Source organism: Pseudophryne corroboree, chromosome 7 (assembly GCF_028390025.1).
Source record: "Pseudophryne corroboree isolate aPseCor3 chromosome 7, aPseCor3.hap2, whole genome shotgun sequence".
NCBI lineage: Eukaryota > Metazoa > Chordata > Amphibia > Anura > Myobatrachidae > Pseudophryne > Pseudophryne corroboree.
This window is the reverse complement of record NC_086450.1, coordinates 45,852,381-45,871,146: the sequence shown is the minus strand read 5'-3', so window position 1 is coordinate 45,871,146 and position 18,766 is coordinate 45,852,381. Positions and strand designations below refer to the sequence as shown.

General features: G+C 47.8%; 1 long non-coding RNA gene across 1 annotated transcript in view; it reads right to left on the bottom strand.

Moving 5' to 3' along the window:
• LOC134943345 (uncharacterized) overlaps positions 1 to 17,376 on the bottom strand; it is a 68,677-nt gene extending 51,301 nt beyond the window's left edge. The window contains exon 1 of the long non-coding RNA XR_010181484.1: positions 17,292 to 17,376. This is a non-coding gene — a long non-coding RNA (uncharacterized LOC134943345). The remainder of the gene's footprint in view (positions 1 to 17,291) is intronic.
• Positions 17,377 to 18,766: the final 1,390 nt, after the last annotated feature.

Sequence of the window (18,766 nt, the reverse complement as noted above, 5' to 3'; positions counted from 1 at the left end):
TTATACATACACACTAGTTACGAGTATACTATCTCTTTATCAACCAGTCTATATATTAGCAGCAGACACAGTACAGTGCGGTAGTTCACGGCTGTGGCTACCTCTGTGTCGGCACTCGGCAGCCCGTCCATAATTGTATATACCACCTAACCGTGGTTTTTTTTTTCTTTCTTTATACATACATACTAGGTACGAGTATACTATCTCTTTATCAACCAGTCTATATATTAGCAGCAGACACAGTACAGTGCGGTAGTTCACGGCTGTGGCTACCTCTGTGTCGGCACTCGGCAGCCCGTCCATAATTGTATATACCACCTAACCGTGGTTTTTTTTTCTTTCTTTATACATACATACTAGTTACGAGTATACTATCTCTTTATCAACCAGTCTATATTAGCAGCAGACACAGTACAGTGCGGTAGTTCACGGCTGTGGCTACCTCTGTGTCGGCACTCGGCAGTCCGTCCATAATTGTATACTAGTATCCAATCCATCCATCCATCTCCATTGTTTACCTGAGGTGCCTTTTAGTTGTGCCTATTAAAATATGGAGAACAAAAATGTTGAGGTTCCAAAATTAGGGAAAGATCAAGATCCACTTCCACCTCATGCTGAAGCTGCTGCCACTAGTCATGGCCGAGACGATGAAATGCCAGCAACGTCGTCTGCCAAGGCCGATGCCCAATGTCATAGTACAGAGCATGTCAAATCCAAAACACCAAATATCAGTAAAAAAAGGACTCCAAAACCTAAAATAAAATTGTCGGAGGAGAAGCGTAAACTTGCCAATATGCCATTTACCACACGGAGTGGCAAGGAACGGCTGAGGCCCTGGCCTATGTTCATGGCTAGTGGTTCAGCTTCACATGAGGATGGAAGCACTCAGCCTCTCGCTAGAAAAATGAAAAGACTAAAGCTGGCAAAAGCAGTAGCACCGCAAAGAACTGTGCGTTCTTCGAAATCCCAAATCCACAAGGAGAGTCCGACTCCAATTGTGTCGGTTGCGATGCCTGACCTTCCCAACACTGGACGTGAAGAGCATGCGCCTTCCACCATTTGCACGCCCCCTGCAAGTGATGGAAGGAGCACCCGCAGTCCAGTTCCTGATAGTCAGATTGAAGATGTCAGTGTTGAAGTACACCAGGATGAGGAGGATATGGGTGTTGCTGGCGCTGGGGAGGAAATTGACCAGGAGGATTCTGATGGTGAGGTGGTTTGTTTAAGTCAGGCACCCGGGGAGACACCTGTTGTCCGTGGTAGGAATATGGCCGTTGACATGCCTGGTGAAAATACCAAAAAAATCAGCTCTTCGGTGTGGAAGTATTTCACCAGAAATGCGGACAACAGGTGTCAAGCCGTGTGTTCCCTTTGTCAAGCTGTAATAAGTAGGGGTAAGGACGTTAACCACCTCGGAACATCCTCCCTTATACGTCACCTGCAGCGCATTCATAATAAGTCAGTGACAAGTTCAAAAACTTGGGCCGACAGCGGAAGCAGTCCACTGACCAGTAAATCCCTTCCTCTTGTAACCAAGCTCACGCAAACCACCCCACCAACTCCCTCAGTGTCAATTTCCTCCTTCCCCAGGAATGCCAATAGTCCTGCAGGCCATGTCACTGGCAATTCTGACGAGTCCTCTCCTGCCTGGGATTCCTCCGATGCATCCTTGCGTGTAACGCCTACTGCTGCTGGCGCTGCTGTTGTTGCTGCTGGGAGTCGATGGTCATCCCAGAGGGGAAGTCGTAAGACCACTTTTACTACTTCCACCAAGCAATTGACTGTCCAACAGTCCTTTGCGAGGAAGATGAAATATCACAGCAGTCATCCTACTGCAAAGCGGATAACTGAGGCCTTGACATCCTGGGTGGTGAGAAACGTGGTTCCGGTATCCATCATTACTGCAGAGCCAACTAGAGACTTGTTGGAGGTACTGTGTCCCCGGTACCAAATACCATCTAGGTTCCATTTCTCTAGGCAGGCGATACCGAAAATGTACACAGACCTCAGAAAAAGAGTCACCAGTGTCCTAAAAAATGCAGCTGTACCCAATGTCCACTTAACCACGGACATGTGGACAAGTGGAGCAGGGCAGGGTCAGGACTATATGACTGTGACAGCCCACTGGGTAGATGTATGGACTCCCGCCGCAAGAACAGCAGCGGCGGCACCAGTAGCAGCATCTCGCAAACGCCAACTCTTTCCTAGGCAGGCTACGCTTTGTATCACCGGTTTCCAGAATACGCACACAGCTGAAAACCTCTTACGGCAACTGAGGAAGATCATCGCGGAATGGCTTACCCCAATTGGACTCTCCTGTGGATTTGTGGCATCGGACAACGCCAGCAATATTGTGTGTGCATTAAATCTGGGCCAATTCCAGCACGTCCCATGTTTTGCACATACCTTGAATTTGGTGGTGCAGAATTTTTTTAAAAACGACAGGGGCGTGCAAGAGATGCTGTCGGTGGCCAGAAGAATTGCGGGACACTTTCGGCGTACAGGCACCACGTACAGAAAACTGGAGCACCACCAAAAACTACTGAACCTGCCCTGCCATCATCTGAAGCAAGAAGTGGTAACGAGGTGGAATTCAACCCTGTATATGCTTCAGAGGTTGGAGGAGCAGCAAAAGGCCATTCAAGCCTATACAATTGAGCACGATATAGGAGGTGGGATGCACCTGTCTCAAGCGCAGTGGAGAATGATTTCAACGTTGTGCAAGGTTCTGATGCCCTTTGAACTTGCCACACGTGAAGTCAGTTCAGACACTGCCAGCCTGAGTCAGGTCATTCCCCTCATCAGGCTTTTGCAGAAGAAGCTGGAGACATTGAAGGAGGAGCTAACACGGAGCGATTCCGCTAGGCATGTGGGACTTGTGGATGGAGCCCTTAATTCGCTTAACCAGGATTCACGGGTGGTCAATCTGTTGAAATCAGAGCACTACATTTTGGCCACCGTGCTCGATCCTAGATTTAAAGCCTACCTTGGATCTCTCTTTCCGGCAGACACAAGTCTGCTGGGGTTCAAACACCTGCTGGTGAGTAAATTGTCAAGTCAAGCGGAACGCGACCTGTCAACAACATCTCCTCCTTCACATTCTCCCGCAACTGGGGGTGCGAGGAAAAGGCTCAGAATTCCGAGCCCACCCGCTGGCGGTGATGCAGGGCAGTCTGGAGCGACTGCTGATGCTGACATCTGGTCCGGACTGAAGGACCTGACAACGATTACGGACATGTCGTCTACTGTCACTGCATATGATTCTCTCACCATTGAAAGAATGGTGGAGGATTATATGAGTGACCGCATCCAAGTAGGCACGTCACACAGTCCGTACTTATACTGGCAGGAAAAAGAGGCAATTTGGAGGCCCTTGCACAAACTGGCTTTATTCTACCTAAGTTGCCCTCCCACAAGTGTGTACTCCGAAAGAGTGTTTAGTGCCGCCGCTCACCTTGTCAGCAATCGGCGTACGAGGTTACATCCAGAAAATGTGGAGAAGATGATGTTCATTAAAATGAATTATAATCAATTCCTCCGTGGAGACATTGACCAGCAGCAATTGCCTCCACAAAGTACACAGGGAGCTGAGATGGTGGATTCCAGTGGGGACGAATTGATAATCTGTGAGGAGGGGGATGTACACGGTGATATATCGGAGGATGATGATGAGGTGGACATCTTGCCTCTGTAGAGCCAGTTTGTGCAAGGAGAGATTAATTGCTTCTTTTTTGGTGGGGGTCCAAACCAACCCGTCATATCAGTCACAGTCGTGTGGCAGACCCTGTCACTGAAATGATGGGTTGGTTAAAGTGTGCATGTCCTGTTTATACAACATAAGGGTGGGTGGGAGGGCCCAAGGACAATTCCATCTTGCACCTCTTTTTTCTTTTCTTTTTCTTTGCGTCATGTGCTGTTTGGGGAGGGTTTTTTGGAAGGGACATCCTGCGTGACACTGCAGTGCCACTCCTAGATGGGCCCGGTGTTTGTGTCGGCCACTAGGGTCGCTTATCTTACTCACACAGTCAGCTACCTCATTGCGCCTCTTTTTTTCTTTGCGTCATGTGCTGTTTGGGGAGGGTTTTTTGGAAGGGACATCCTGCGTGACACTGCAGTGCCACTCCTAGATGGGCCCGGTGTTTGTGTCGGCCACTAGGGTCGCTTATCTTACTCACACAGTCAGCTACCTCATTGCGCCTCTTTTTTTCTTTGCGTCATGTGCTGTTTGGGGAGGGTTTTTTGGAAGGGACATCCTGCGTGACACTGCAGTGCCACTCCTAGATGGGCCCGGTGTTTGTGTCGGCCACTAGGGTCGCTTATCTTACTCACACAGTCAGCTACCTCATTGCGCCTCTTTTTTTCTTTGCGTCATGTGCTGTTTGGGGAGGGTTTTTTGGAAGGGACATCCTGCGTGACACTGCAGTGCCACTCCTAGATGGGCCCGGTGTTTGTGTCGGCCACTAGGGTCGCTTATCTTACTCACACAGTCAGCTACCTCATTGCGCCTCTTTTTTTCTTTGCGTCATGTGCTGTTTGGGGAGGGTTTTTTGGAAGGGACATCCTGCGTGACACTGCAGTGCCACTCCTAGATGGGCCCGGTGTTTGTGTCGGCCACTAGGGTCGCTTATCTTACTCACACAGCTACCTCATTGCGCCTCTTTTTTTCTTTGCGTCATGTGCTGTTTGGGGAGGGTTTTTTGGAAGGGACATCCTGCGTGACACTGCAGTGCCACTCCTAGATGGGCCCGGTGTTTGTGTCGGCCACTAGGGTCGCTAATCTTACTCACACAGCTACCTCATTGCGCCTCTTTTTTTCTTTGCGTCATGTGCTGTTTGGGGAGGGTTTTTTGGAAGGGCCATCCTGCGTGACACTGCAGTGCCACTCCTAGATGGGCCCGGTGTTTGTGTCGGCCACTAGGGTCGCTTATCTTACTCACACAGCGACCTCGGTGCAAATTTTAGGACTAAAAATAATATTGTGAGGTGTGAGGTATTCAGAATAGACTGAAAATGAGTGGAAATTATGGTTTTTGAGGTTAATAATACTTTGGGATCAAAATGACCGCCAAATTCTATGATTTAAGCTGTTTTTTAGGTTTTTTGGAAAAAAACACCCGAATCCAAAACACACCCGAATCCGACAAAAAAAATTCGGTGAGGTTTTGCCAAAACGCGGTCGAACCCAAAACACGGCCGCGGAACCGAACCCAAAACCAAAACACAAAACCCGAAAAATTTCCGGCGCTCATCTCTAGAGTATAATTGAAGTTCTTAGCACACATTTGCGCAAATATGCGGGCCCAAGTACCGCGGCCAGGTGACTTCATCACATGGGTCCCTAACATTCCTAATACTATCACATTCTATAAATGTATTCAGGACTTACCTCTAAATAGGGCCTTATCAATGTGTGATCTGAAATGCAGGAACCCAGCTAATTAAAACACCTGAGGGTGAATGGGAGGAGGAGTGCCAATCCAGAGGAAGGAAGCCTTGCCTTCCAGTGTACAATATATACACAAATATAGTGGAAAAAGGGGGGAACCTGGATTGCACATCCTATGACTAAAGATATTAAGAGGTGCTATCATGCTGAGGCTTCTAATACTATGCTGGGGGAAGAGAGATGCAGATGCACACTCTTAGCACTAAGAACACTGATAATAAAAATAATTTACATAAACCCTCACAATTAACATGGAGTATAATTGAAGTTCTTAGCACACATTTGCGCAAATATGCTGGCCCATGTATTTTTATTATCAGTGTTCTTAGTGCTAAGAGTGTGCATCTGCATCTCTCTTCCCCCAGCATAGTATTAGAAGCCTCAGCATGATAGCACCTCTTGATATCTTTAGTAATAGGATGTGCAATCCAGGTTCCCCCCTTTTTCCACTATATTTGTGTATATATTGTACACTGGAAGGCAAGGCTTCCTTCCTCTGGCATTGGCACTCCTCCCATTCACCCTCAGGTGTTTTAATTAGCTGGGTTCCTGCATTTCAGATCACACATTGATAAGGCCCTATTTAGAGGTAAGTCCTGAATACATTTATAGAATGTGATAGTATTAGGAATGTTAGGGACCCATGTGATGAAGTCACCTGTCCGCGGTACATGGGCCCGCATATTTGCGCAAATGTGTGCTAAGAACTTCAATTATACTCCATGTTAATTGTGAGGGTTTATTTAAATTATTTTTATTATCAGTGTTCTTAGTGCTAAGAGTGTGCATCTGCATCTCTCTTCCCCCAGCCTTTTGAAAAATGAAAGAATATTGTTTTTCCAGTAGTACTACAAGTCCCAGCAAGCCTCCCCCGCAAGCTGGTACTTGGAGAACCACAAGTACCAGCATGCGGGAGAAAAACGGGCCCGCTGGTACCTGTAGTTCTACTGGGGAAAAAATACCCAAACAAAAACAGGACACAGACACCGTGAAAGTAAAAGTTTATTTCATACATGCCGACACATACATACTTAATTATGTTGACCCGCCGACTGCGACGTCTCAAATGTCGCCGACGATCCAGGGGTACCTGTGAATAAAATTATACTCACCTGATCCAGTGTCCTGGTTATAATCCACGTACTTGGCAAAAAAAAAAAAACGAACACCCGGACCAGGCGGACTGAAAGGGGTCCCATGTTTCATGAGTCACAGAAAGGTCCCTTCAGCAAATCAGGAAGCGCCACTTCGTGGCACTCTCCTGATTGGCTGTATGCGCGTCTGAGCTGGCAGACAGCGCATCGCACAGCTCCCTCCATTACTGTCAATGGTGGGAACTTTGAGGTCAGCGGTGGGGTTACCCACGGTCAGCCGCTGACCGCGGGTGACCTCACCGCTGACCGCAAAGTTCCCACCATTGAAAGTAATGGAGGGGGCTGTGCAATGCGCGTCTGAGCTTAGACGCGCAGAGCCAATCAGGTGAGTGCCACGAAGTGGCGCTTCCTGATTGGCTGTAGGGACCTTTCTGTGACAGGAGTCACGGGGGGTCTCTGCATTCGGGGAAAGGGGTCCCATGTGTAAACATGGGACCCCTTTCAGTCCGCCTGGTCCGGGTGTTCGTTTTTTTTTTTTTTGCCAAGTACGTGGATTATAACCAGGACACTGGATCAGGTGAGTATAATTTTATTCACAGGTACCCCGGATCGTCGGCGACATTTGAGACGTCGCAGTCGGCGGGTCAACATAATTAAGTATGTATGTGTCGGCATGTATGAAATAAACTTTTACTTTCACGGTGTCTGTGTCCTGTTTTTGTTTGGGTATTTTTCCCCCAGTAGAACTACAGGTACCAGCGGGCCCGTTTTTCTCCCGCATGCTGGTACTTGTGGTTCTCCAAGTACCAGATTGCGGGGGAGGCTTGCTGGGACTTGTAGTACTACTGGAAAAAACAATATTCTTTCATTTTACAAAAGGCTATCAGCCCCCCATCCGCAGCCCTTGGATGGGGGGGACAGCCTCGGGCTTCACCCCTGGCCCTTGGGTGGCTGGAGGGGGGGGACCCCTTGATTGTCCCCACTCCTCCTGGGTACCCCGGCCAGGGGTGACTAGTTGCGTATTTAATGCCACGGCCGCAGGGTGCTGTATAAAAGTGACCCCCGGCTGTGGCATTATCTACCCAGCTAGTGGAGCCCGATGCTGGTGTAAAAAATACGGGGGACCCCTACTCTTTTTGTCCCCCGTATTTTTTGCACCAGCACCAGGCGCAGAGCCCGGTGCTGGTTTTAAAAATACGGGGGGATCCCCTGTCAGTGTTTCCCCCGGATTTTTAGAACCAGGACCGGCTCGAAGAGCCCGAGGCTGGTTATGCTTAGGAGGGGGGACCCCACACAATTTTTTGGGGTTTTTTCCCCCGTTTTTTAACATTTTTTAAAATCTAATCAAAATCCGTCAAATCGGCCGTTTTTCGACAGCGGGACTGTCGAATCCGTTTTTTATTGAATATGTAGAATTCCAGCACCCACCTGCCTGAATTCGACGGTTGAATTGTGTCGAATTAAAAAACGGGCGAAAAATTGCCGCGATTCGCCGGCAATTGCATATACCTGCTGAGGAAGTCTGCTTCCCAGTTGTCCACTCCCGGAATGAAAATTGCCGACAGAGCTTTTGCATGTCTGTCTGCCCAGAGGAGTATCTTTGTCACCTCTGCCATTGCCGCTCTGCTTTTTGTTCCGCCCTGGCGGTTTATGTAAGCTACTGCCGTTACATTGTCTGACTGGATCTGTATGGGATGACCTTGAAGAAGGTGTGCCGCTTGAAGAAGGCTGTTGTACAGAGCTCCCAATTCCAGAATGTTTATGTGAAGGAGTACTTCTTGACTTGACCATCGTCCTTGGAAGCTTTCCCCTTGCGTCACTGCTCCCCAACCTCGGATGCTTGCATCTGTGGTCACCAGGATCCAAGTCTGAATCCCAAACCTGCGTCCCTCCAGGAGGTGAGAACTTTGAAGCCACCACAAGAGTGAAATACTGGCTTTTGTTGACAGGATTATCCTCCGGTGCACGTGTAGGTGCGTTCCGGACCACATGTCCAGTAGGTCCCATTGGAACACCCTGGCATGGAATCGGCCAAATTGTAGAGCCTCGTAGGCCGCTACCATCTTCCCCAGCAGGCGGATGCACTGATCAATCTATACGCGTGCTGGTTTTAAAACTTGTTTGACAATCCTCTGGATCTCCACAGCCGTTTCCACCGGTAGGAATACTTTCTGTACTTCCGTGTCCAATATCATTCCCAGAAATGATAACCTCATGGGTTCCAATTGTGATTTTGGAAGGTTTATGATCCAACCATGCTGTTGAAGCACTGTCAGGGAAAGTGCAATGTTCTGCACTAGTTTCTCCCTGGATCTCGCTTTTATGAGGAGATCGTCCAAGTATGGGATGACTTTGACTCCTTTCTTGCGAAGAAGAACCATCATCTCCGCCATCACCTTGGTGAATATTCTCAGAGCCGTGGAGAGCCCGAAAGGCAATGTTTGGAACTGGCAGTGGCAATCCTGCACCGCAAACCTCAGGTATGCCTGATGCGACGGGTAGATGGGAACATGTAAATAAGCATCTTTGATGTCCATTGATACCAGAAATTCCTTTTCCTCCAAGCTCGAGATCACCGCTCTCAGGGATTCCATCTTGAATTTAAACCTTTTCAAATAAAGGTTCAAAGTCTTTAGGTTTAAAATCGGTTTGACCGAGCCATCCGGTTTCAGCACTACAAACATACTTGAATAAAACCCTTTTTCCTGTTGTGACACAGGAACTAAGGAAATTAAGTTGTCTTGACATAATTTCTGTATTGCGTTCAGCACTTTTGCTCTGTCCTGAACAGAAGCTGGTAAGGCTGATTTGAAAAATCAGCATGGGGGAAGGTCCTGAAATTCCAATTTGTACCCTTGGGATACTATCTACAATACTCAAGGATCCAGATCTGAATGAACCCAGACCTGGCTGAAAGACAGTAGACGTGCCCCCACCCGATCATACTCCCGCAGGGGAGCCCCAGCGTCATGCTGAGGTTTTAGCAGAAGTAGCTGTTGACTTCTGCTCCTGCGAGCCAGATGGTGTTGTAGATTTTTTTACTTCTAAAGTACTGGTTTTTGGACCCCTGCATTACAATTGGACCCGTACTTTGCATCAGCTATTGATACCATCATCTGCTGGAACAATTGCTGGGAGGAGAGAAACCGCTCACCAGTGCCTGCATACGGCACAAAGAGGTGTGGACTCACAGAGCCTTGAAGTCGGGCAGGATCGTACAGAGCAGGCGCCAGCGTAGGTGCCGTTTCCCTCAGCCAGAGACCACCTCGGTAGACACTGGGACTCCTCCCTGCTGACATCATTGGCTTAAGCTTCATGTAAGACTCCAGTTCGGAGCAGTTCTCACGCAGCTCATTGTTTTGTGCTGGATGGTTATTTATAAAGGAACTGTGATACAAATTAACTATCTACGGGTATATAATCAGTGTACAGGTTCTAAGTAGCAGCTGATATTGGTCACATGGTATCCGGACTCCAGGTCGACAGCACAAAGGTCGACACACCTTAGGTCGACACCAATTGGTCGACACACCTTAGGTCGACATGGACAAAAGGTCGACAGGAACAAGGTCGACATGGAAAAAGGTCGACATGAGTTTTTCACGATTTTTTTCTTTTTTTGAACCTTTTCAAACTTAACGATCCACGTGGTCTACGATTGGAACGGTAAAGTGTGCCGAGCGAAGCGGTAGCGGAGCGAAGGCACCATGCCCGAAGCATGGCGAGCCATGCGAGGGGACGCGGTGCACTAATTGGGGTTCCCGGTCACTCTACGAAGAAAACGACACCAAAAAAACATAAAAACCTCATGTCGACCTTTTTCCATGTCGACCTTGTTCCTGTCGACCTTTTGTCCATGTCGGCCTTTTGTCCATGTCGACCTAATTGGCGTCGACCTTTGTGCTGTCGACCCTCAGTCCCAGACCCGGTCACATATTGACTAGTATTCACGGACTGAGCTATATATTTACACAATAGTATACTGTGTACAAATTATGCTCAAGTCCACCTCCGTATAGTATAATATATACTTGTTATTCTTATTCAAAGATTTTTATGGTATTAATGAGACCGGTCTTGCTCTAAAATTTGTGATTCATTGTGTATAAATAAATTTTATTATACTTATAAAATATAGAGATGAGCGGGTTCGGTTCTTCGGAATCCGAACCCGCCCGAACTTCAGCCTTTTTTGCACGGGTCCGAGCAGACTCGGATCCTCCCGCCTTACTCGGTTAACCCGAGCGCGCCCGAACGTCATCATCCCGCTGTCGGATTCTCGCGAGACTCGGATTCTATATAAGGAGCCGCGCGTCGCCGCCATTTTCACATGTGCATTGAGATTGATAGGGAGAGGACGTGGCTGGCGTCCTCTCCGTTTAGAATAGATTAGAGAGACACTTGATTTACTAATTTTGGGGAGCATTAGGAGTACTCAGTACAGTGCAGAGTTTTGCTGATAGTGACCACCAGTTTTATTTATAATCCGTTCTCTGCCTGAAAAAAAACGATACACAGTCACATACCATATCTGTGCTCAGCCTCAGTGTGCTGCATGATATATCATCTATGTATATCTGACTGTGCTGAGTGCTCACTGCTCACACAGCTGAATTGTGGGGGAGACTGGGGTGCAGTTATAGCAGGAGTACAGTGCAAACTTTTGCTGCCAGTGACCACCAGTATATTGTCTGCCTGAAAAAGTTAAACACTCCTGTGGTGTTTTTTTTTTTTATTCTATAGTATAAACGCATTCTCCTGACAGTGTCCAGCAGGTCCGTCATTCATTATATTATATAAATATTTACCTACAGTAGTGTTATATTTTTTTTTCTCATCTCTATCATCTTTATCATCTCTATATTAGCAGATGCAGTACGGTAGTCCACGGCTGTGGCTATCTCTGTGTCGTCAGTGCTCGTCCATAATTGTATACCTACCTACCTGTGGTGGGGTTTTTTTTTCTATCTTCTTCATACTAGTAGTTTAGGAGTCTGCTGACAGTGTCCACCAGGTCCGTCATTATAATCCTACAGTAGTAATATATTTAGTATATTATCTATACTAGCAGACGCAGTACGGTAGTCCACGGCTGTGGCTATCTCTGTGTCGTCAGTGCTCGTCCATAATTGTATACCTACCTGTGGTGGGGTTTTTTTTTTCTATCTTCTTCATACTAGTAGTTTAGCAGTCTGCTGACAGTGTCCACCAGGTCCGTCATTATATTATATATACCTACAGTAGTTATATATATATATATTTTTTATATCATTAATTATCATCTCTATACTAGCAGATGCAGTACGGTAGTCCACGGCTGTAGCTACCTCTGTGTCGTCAGTCACTCGTCATCCATAAGTATACTAGTATCCATCCATCTCCATTGTTTACCTGAGGTGCCTTTTAGTTGTGCCTATTAAAATATGGAGAACAAAAATGTTGAGGTTCCAAAAATAGGGAAAGATCAAGATCCACTTCCACCTCGTGCTGAAGCTGCTGCCACTAGTCATGGCCGAGACGATGAAATTCCATCAACGTCGTCTGCCAAGGCCGATGCCCAATGTCATAGTACAGAGCATGTAAAATCCAAAACACAAAAGATCAGTAAAAAAAGGAGGAGAAGCGTAAACTTGCCAATATGCCATTTACCACACGGAGTGGCAAGGAACGGCTGAGGCCCTGGCCTATGTTCATGGCTAGTGGTTCAGCTTCACATGAGGATGGAAGCACTCAGCCTCTCGCTAGAAAAATGAAAAGACTTAAGCTGGCAAAAGCACAGCAAAGAACTGTGCGTTCTTCGAAATCACAAATCCACAAGGAGAGTCCAATTGTGTCGGTTGCGATGCCTGACCTTCCCAACACTGGACGTGAAGAGCATGCGCCTTCCACCATTTGCACGCCCCCTGCAAGTGCTGGAAGGAGCACCCGCAGTCCAGTTCCTGATAGTCAGATTGAAGATGTCAGTGTTGAAGTACACCAGGATGAGGAGGATATGGGTGTTGCTGGCGCTGGGGAGGAAATTGACAAGGAGGATTCTGATGGTGAGGTGGTTTGTTTAAGTCAGGCACCCGGGGAGACACCTGTTGTCCGTGGGAGGAATATGGCCATTGACATGCCTGGTGAAAATACCAAAAAAATCAGCTCTTCGGTGTGGAAGTATTTCAACAGAAATGCGGACAACAGGTGTCAAGCCGTGTGTTGCCTTTGTTAAGCTGTAATAAGTAGGGGTAAGGACGTTAACCACCTCGGAACATCCTCCCTTATACGTCACCTGCAGCGCATTCATCATAAGTCAGTGACAAGTTCAAAAACTTTGGGCGACAGCGGAAGCAGTCCACTGACCAGTAAATCCCTTCCTCTTGTAACCAAGCTCACGCAAACCACCCCACCAACTCCCTCAGTGTCAATTTCCTCCTTCCCCAGGAATGCCAATAGTCCTGCAGGCCATGTCACTGGCAATTCTGACGATTCCTCTCCTGCCTGGGATTCCTCCGATGCATCCTTGAGTGTAACGCCTACTGCTGCTGGCGCTGCTGTTGTTGCTGCTGGGAGTCGATGGTCATCCCAGAGGGGAAGTCGTAAGACCACTTTTACTACTTCCACCAAGCAATTGACTGTCCAACAGTCCTTTGCGAGGAAGATGAAATATCACAGCAGTCATCCTGCTGCAAAGCGGATAACTGAGGCCTTGGCATCCTGGGCGGTGAGAAACGTGGTTCCAGTATCCATCATTACTTCAGAGCCAACTATAGACTTGATTGAGGTACTGTGTCCCAGGTACCAAATACCATCTAGGTTCCATTTCTCTAGGCAGGCGATACCGAAAATGTACACAGACCTCAGAAAAATACTCACCAGTGTCCTAAAAAATGCAGTTGTACCCAATGTCCACTTAACCACGGACATGTGGACAAGTGGAGCAGGGCAGACTCAGGACTATATGACTGTGACAGCCCACTGGGTAGATGTATTGACTCCCGCCGCAAGAACAGCAGCGGCGGCACCAGTAGCAGCATCTCGCAAACGCCAACTCTTTCCTAGGCAGGCTACGCTTTGTATCACCGCTTTCCAGAATACGCACACAGCTGAAAACCTCTTACGGCAACTGAGGAAGATCATCGCAGAATGGCTTACCCCAATTGGACTCTCCTGTGGATTTGTGGCATCGGACAACGCCAGCAATATTGTGCGTGCATTATATCTGGGCAAATTCCAGCACGTCCCATGTTTTGCACATACCTTGAATTTGGTGGTGCAGAATTATTTAAAAAACGAGAGGGGCGTGCAAGAGATGCTGTCGGTGGCCAGAAGAATTGCGGGACACTTTCGGCGTACAGGCACCACGTACAGAAGACTGGAGCAACACCAAAAACGCCTGAACCTGCCCTGCCATCATCTGAAGCAAGAAGTGGTAACGAGGTGGAATTCAACCCTCTATATGCTTCAGAGGTTGGAGGAGCAGCAAAAGGCCATTCAAGCCTATACATCTGGCCACGATATAGGCAAAGGAGGTGGAATGCACCTGTCTCAAGCGCAGTAGAGAATGATTTCAACGTTGTGCATGGTTCTGCAACCTTTTGAACTTGCCACACGTGAAGTCAGTTCAGACACTGCCAGCCTGAGTCAGGTCATTCCCCTCATCAGGCTTTTGCAGAAGAAGGAGGAGCTAAGACATAGTGATTCCGCTAGGCATGTGGGACTTGTGGATGGAGCCCTTCATTCGCTTAACCAGGATTCACGGGTGGTCAATCTGTTGAAATCAGAGCACTACATTTTGGCCACCGTGCTCGATCCTAGATTTAAAACCTACGTTGGATCTCTCTTTCCGGCAGACACAAGTCTGCAGGGGTTCAAAGACCTGCTGGTGGGAAAATTATCAAGTCAAGTGGAACTTGATCGGTCAACAGCTCCTCCTTCACATTCTCCCGCAATTGGGGGTGCGAGGAAAAGGCTCAGAATTCCGAGCCCACCCGCTGGCGGTGATGCAGGGCAGTCTGGAGCGACTGCTGATGCTGACATCTGGTCCGGACTGAAGGACCTGCCAACGATTACGGACATGTCGTCTACTGGCACTGCATATGATTCTCTCTCCATTGAAAGAATGGTGGAGGATTATATAAGTAGGCACGTCAGACAGTCCGTACGTATACTGGCAGGAAAAAGAGGCAATTTGGAGGCCCTTGCAGAAACTGGCTTTATTCTACCTAAGTTGCCCTCCCACAAGTGTGTACTCCGAAAGAGTGTTTAGTGCCGCCGCTCATCTTGTCAGCAATCGGCGTACGAGGTTACTGTGGAGAAGATGATGTTCATTAAAATGAATTATAATCAATTCCTCCGTGGAGACATTGACCAGCAGCAATTGCCTCCACAAAGTACACAGGGAGCTGAGATGGTGGATTTCAGTGGGGACGAATTGATAATCTGTGAGGAGGGGGATGTACACGGTGATGAATCGGAGGATGATGATGAGGTGGACATCTTGCCTCTGTAGAGCCAGTTTGTGCAAGGAGAGATTAATTGCTTCTTTTTTGGTGGGGGTCCAAACCAACCCGTCATTTCAGTCACAGTCGTGTGGCAGACCCTGTCACTGAAATGATGGGTTGGTTACAGTGTGCATGTCCTGCTTATACAACATAAGGGTGGGTGGGAGGGCCCAAGGACAATTCCATCTTGCACCTCTTTTTTTCTTTAATTTTTCTTTGCGTCATGTGCTGTTTGGGGAGTGTTTTTTGGAAGGGCCATCCTGCGTGACACTGCAGTGACACTCCTAGATGGGCCAGGTGTTTGTGTCGGCCACTAGGGTCGCTTAACTTACTCACACAGCTACCTCATTGCGCCTCTTTTTTTTCTTCTTTGCGTCATGTGCTGTTTGGGGAGTATTTTTTGGAAGGGCCATCCTGCGTGACACTGCAGTGCCACTCCTAGATGGGCCAGGTGTTTGTGTCGGCCACTTGGGTCGCTTAGCTTAGCCATCCAGCGACCTCATTGCGCCTCTTTTTTTTCTTCTTTGCGTCATGTGCTGTTTGGGGAGTATTTTTTGGAAGGGCCATCCTGCGTGACATTGCAGTGCCACTCCTAGATGGGCCAGGTGTTTGTGTCGGCCACTTGGGTCGCTTAGCTTAGCCATCCAGCGACCTCGGTGCAAATTTTAGGACTAAAAATAATATTGTGAGGTATGAGGTGTTCAGAATAGACTGAAAATGAGTGGAAATTATGGTTATTGAGGTTAATAATACTTTGGGATCAAAATGACCCCCAAATTCTATGATTTAAGCTGTTTTTTAGGGTTTTTTGAAAAAAACACCCGAATCCAAAACACACCAGAATCCGACAAAAAAAATTCGGTGAGGTTTTGCCAAAACGCGTTCGAACCCAAAACACGGCCACGGAACCGAACCCAAAACCAAAACACAAAACCCGAAAAAATTTCCAGTGCACATCTCTAAATAGGATCTGATGTATTGAAATTTTCGGCCATATCGTATATCTAGTATAGTGCAAGAGGGTATTTGTCAGAGTTCCAGGGAAGCTGTTGCCAGCAGCTTCCCTGTAAAATAAAAAACCTAAGAAAGTATTTTTCCAGCACAGCTCTGTAGAGCTCCACTAGTGTGCATCCAGTCTCCTGGGCACATTTTCTAAACTGAGGTCTGGAGGAGGGGCATAGAGGGAGGAGCCAGTTCATACTGTTGAAAAGTCTTAAAGTGCTGAAGGCTCCTGCGGAACCGTCTATACCCTATGGTACTAAAATGGACCCCAGCATCCTCTAGGACGTAAGAGAACTGTGAATTTAACGGTGTGGAGGAGAATTTTGGGAAAACTCCAATTGCCCATTAGTAAATTTAGGTGATACTAAAATAATGCGAAAAGAGTGTGAAAACACCCGGTTTCACATTATTTTAGTAAAAATAATATTAATAAATACGCCCGTTAGAGACACAAGCCTGCAGTCACTTTTTAGTTTTATCTGCAACAAGTTACAAACCTGCTTTTGGTTACTACAAATGGTAATATTCTGCTCTGCACCCATTAGGCAGAAGCAATGCTGAATACACTGGGGGTTATACACAGCCAAGTTACAGTACTTTATTATGACCACCTCCTACATAAGATGTCGGCAGTGTATAGTCCATGAAGTACGTCACGTGTCATGTGCTGGTTCGGTGGGTATATAAGGTGTGTGACAGGCCGTCCATATCACTCGTTGCTGTCATGGGTAAAAAGGGGTGATTTATCCGAGTTGTAAGAAGGGCTGATTGTCGTCTTTCGGAGCACCATGTGCCATTGATGTGAGAGATGAACATCGGCTACGAAGGTGCATGACATACTTGCCTACATGACCCTCTCCATGAGGGAGAAAATGCTCTGTTCCTGGACTTTCCTGGTAATGTATGATTGTCATCACCTGTGGTGAAACACCTTTCTTATCAATTAACTAGTTCACCACAGGTGATGGCAATCATACATTACTAGGAGAGTCCAGGAATAGAGTATTTTCTCCCTCATGGAGAGGGTCAGGTAGGCAAGTATGGTGCATGAGGGCCGACCAACACACTACAGTGGAGCAGCTCACCATCACAATGAACCGGGGGCTACCAGACGTGTGTCTACAACGACAGTTCTGCCCGTCTAGCTGCTGTCCGGCCGCACATGACGCTTACTCTGGCTATTAGCTGGTGGTCAAAATAATGTGACTCCACCGTGCGTTATAAGATAATGTATAATAATAAATGCAAAGATAATGTATTGCTTACCGTTATTCTCTCAGTCTCCTACCAGGGCTGGTTTCCTGTGTGGTATGAGGGGTAGGAAAGACAGGCACATAACTGTACTGCAAGTGCAAGGATGAGATAAGAACAGGAAGTGAAAAATCAAAGGGTCATTAACCTTTTCACTGCTGATGGGCTTTTTGTGTGTTTTTTTAACAATAGATTTTATTTAAAAAATATCAAGCAATAAAGGGGGTACAGAAAATAAGTACAATGCCCCTAATACATTATGCTGCACAGTAAAGCCCCCCTTGCAGCCTCTCACCTTCCCCTGTGTACCTCAAGCAGCAGCAGCTTCTCACCTTCCCCACGTACCAGCAGCAGCCTCTCACCTTCCCCACGTACCAGCAGCAGCTTCTCACCTCCCCCATGTACCAGCAGCAGCCGCTCACCTCCCCCACGTACCAGCAGCAGCCTCCCACCTCCCACCTCCCCCACGTATCAGCAGCAGCTTCTCACCTTCCCCACGTACCAGCAGCAGCTTCTCACCTTCCCCACGTACCAGCAGCAGCCTCTCACCTCCCCCACGTACCAGCAGCAGCTTCTCACCTTCCCCATGTACCAGCAGCTGCCTCTCACCTCCCCCCTCCCCCACGTACCAGCAGCAGCTTCTCACCTTCCCCACGTACCAGAAGTAGCCTCTCACCTCCCCCACGTACCAGCAGCAGCCTCTCACCTCCCGCACGTACCAGCAGCAGCTTCTCACCTTCCCCACGTACCAGCAGCAGCTTATCACCTTCCCCACGTACCAGCAGCAGCTTCTCACCTCCCCCACGTACCAGCAGCAGCCTCTCACCTCCCCCACGTACCAGCAGCAGCCTCTCACCTCCCCCACGTACCAGCAGCAGCCTCTCACTTCCCCCACGTACCAGCAGCAGCCTCTCATCTCTGGGCCAGGACAGCATTTCAGAGCCACACCGTCATTTCATTAAACTTCCTAACGGCTGATGATGGCGCTATGCATGAATCAGTGATAACACTTTAACCTTAAATAAAATAACGGCACGGAGACTTAGGGCGGGATGTACTAACCTCTGCCGCAGCGTTAAGTTACGTTTTCTCTGCGATCTTATCTAACCACTCCACTGCCCACTGATTCCCCTTAGCTCCCCCGTCTGCTTTCTCATCTCCTCTCCCTCCTCATCACCGCCGCGGCAACTGAGTTCTCATATCGCTGCGCAAGCATAGATTTAATTGAAACTTGCACTGTAAAGTAGGGAACACAATGAGCGATATGTCATCCGATCCGGCAGATTGGAGCAACATGTCGTTCACATTGGAGCATATCGGACAGGTTGGATGCCTGATATACGGGTGCCCGCAGTCACTAGCAACGTCATTAGGTTTGATGTACTTCACATCAAACCTGACAATATCACTAGCGTCCTATAGTATGCTAATGAGGGACGGTACATGATCGTTCCAGTGTGTCCGGGCAATCTGGGCTGATGCCATTTGTT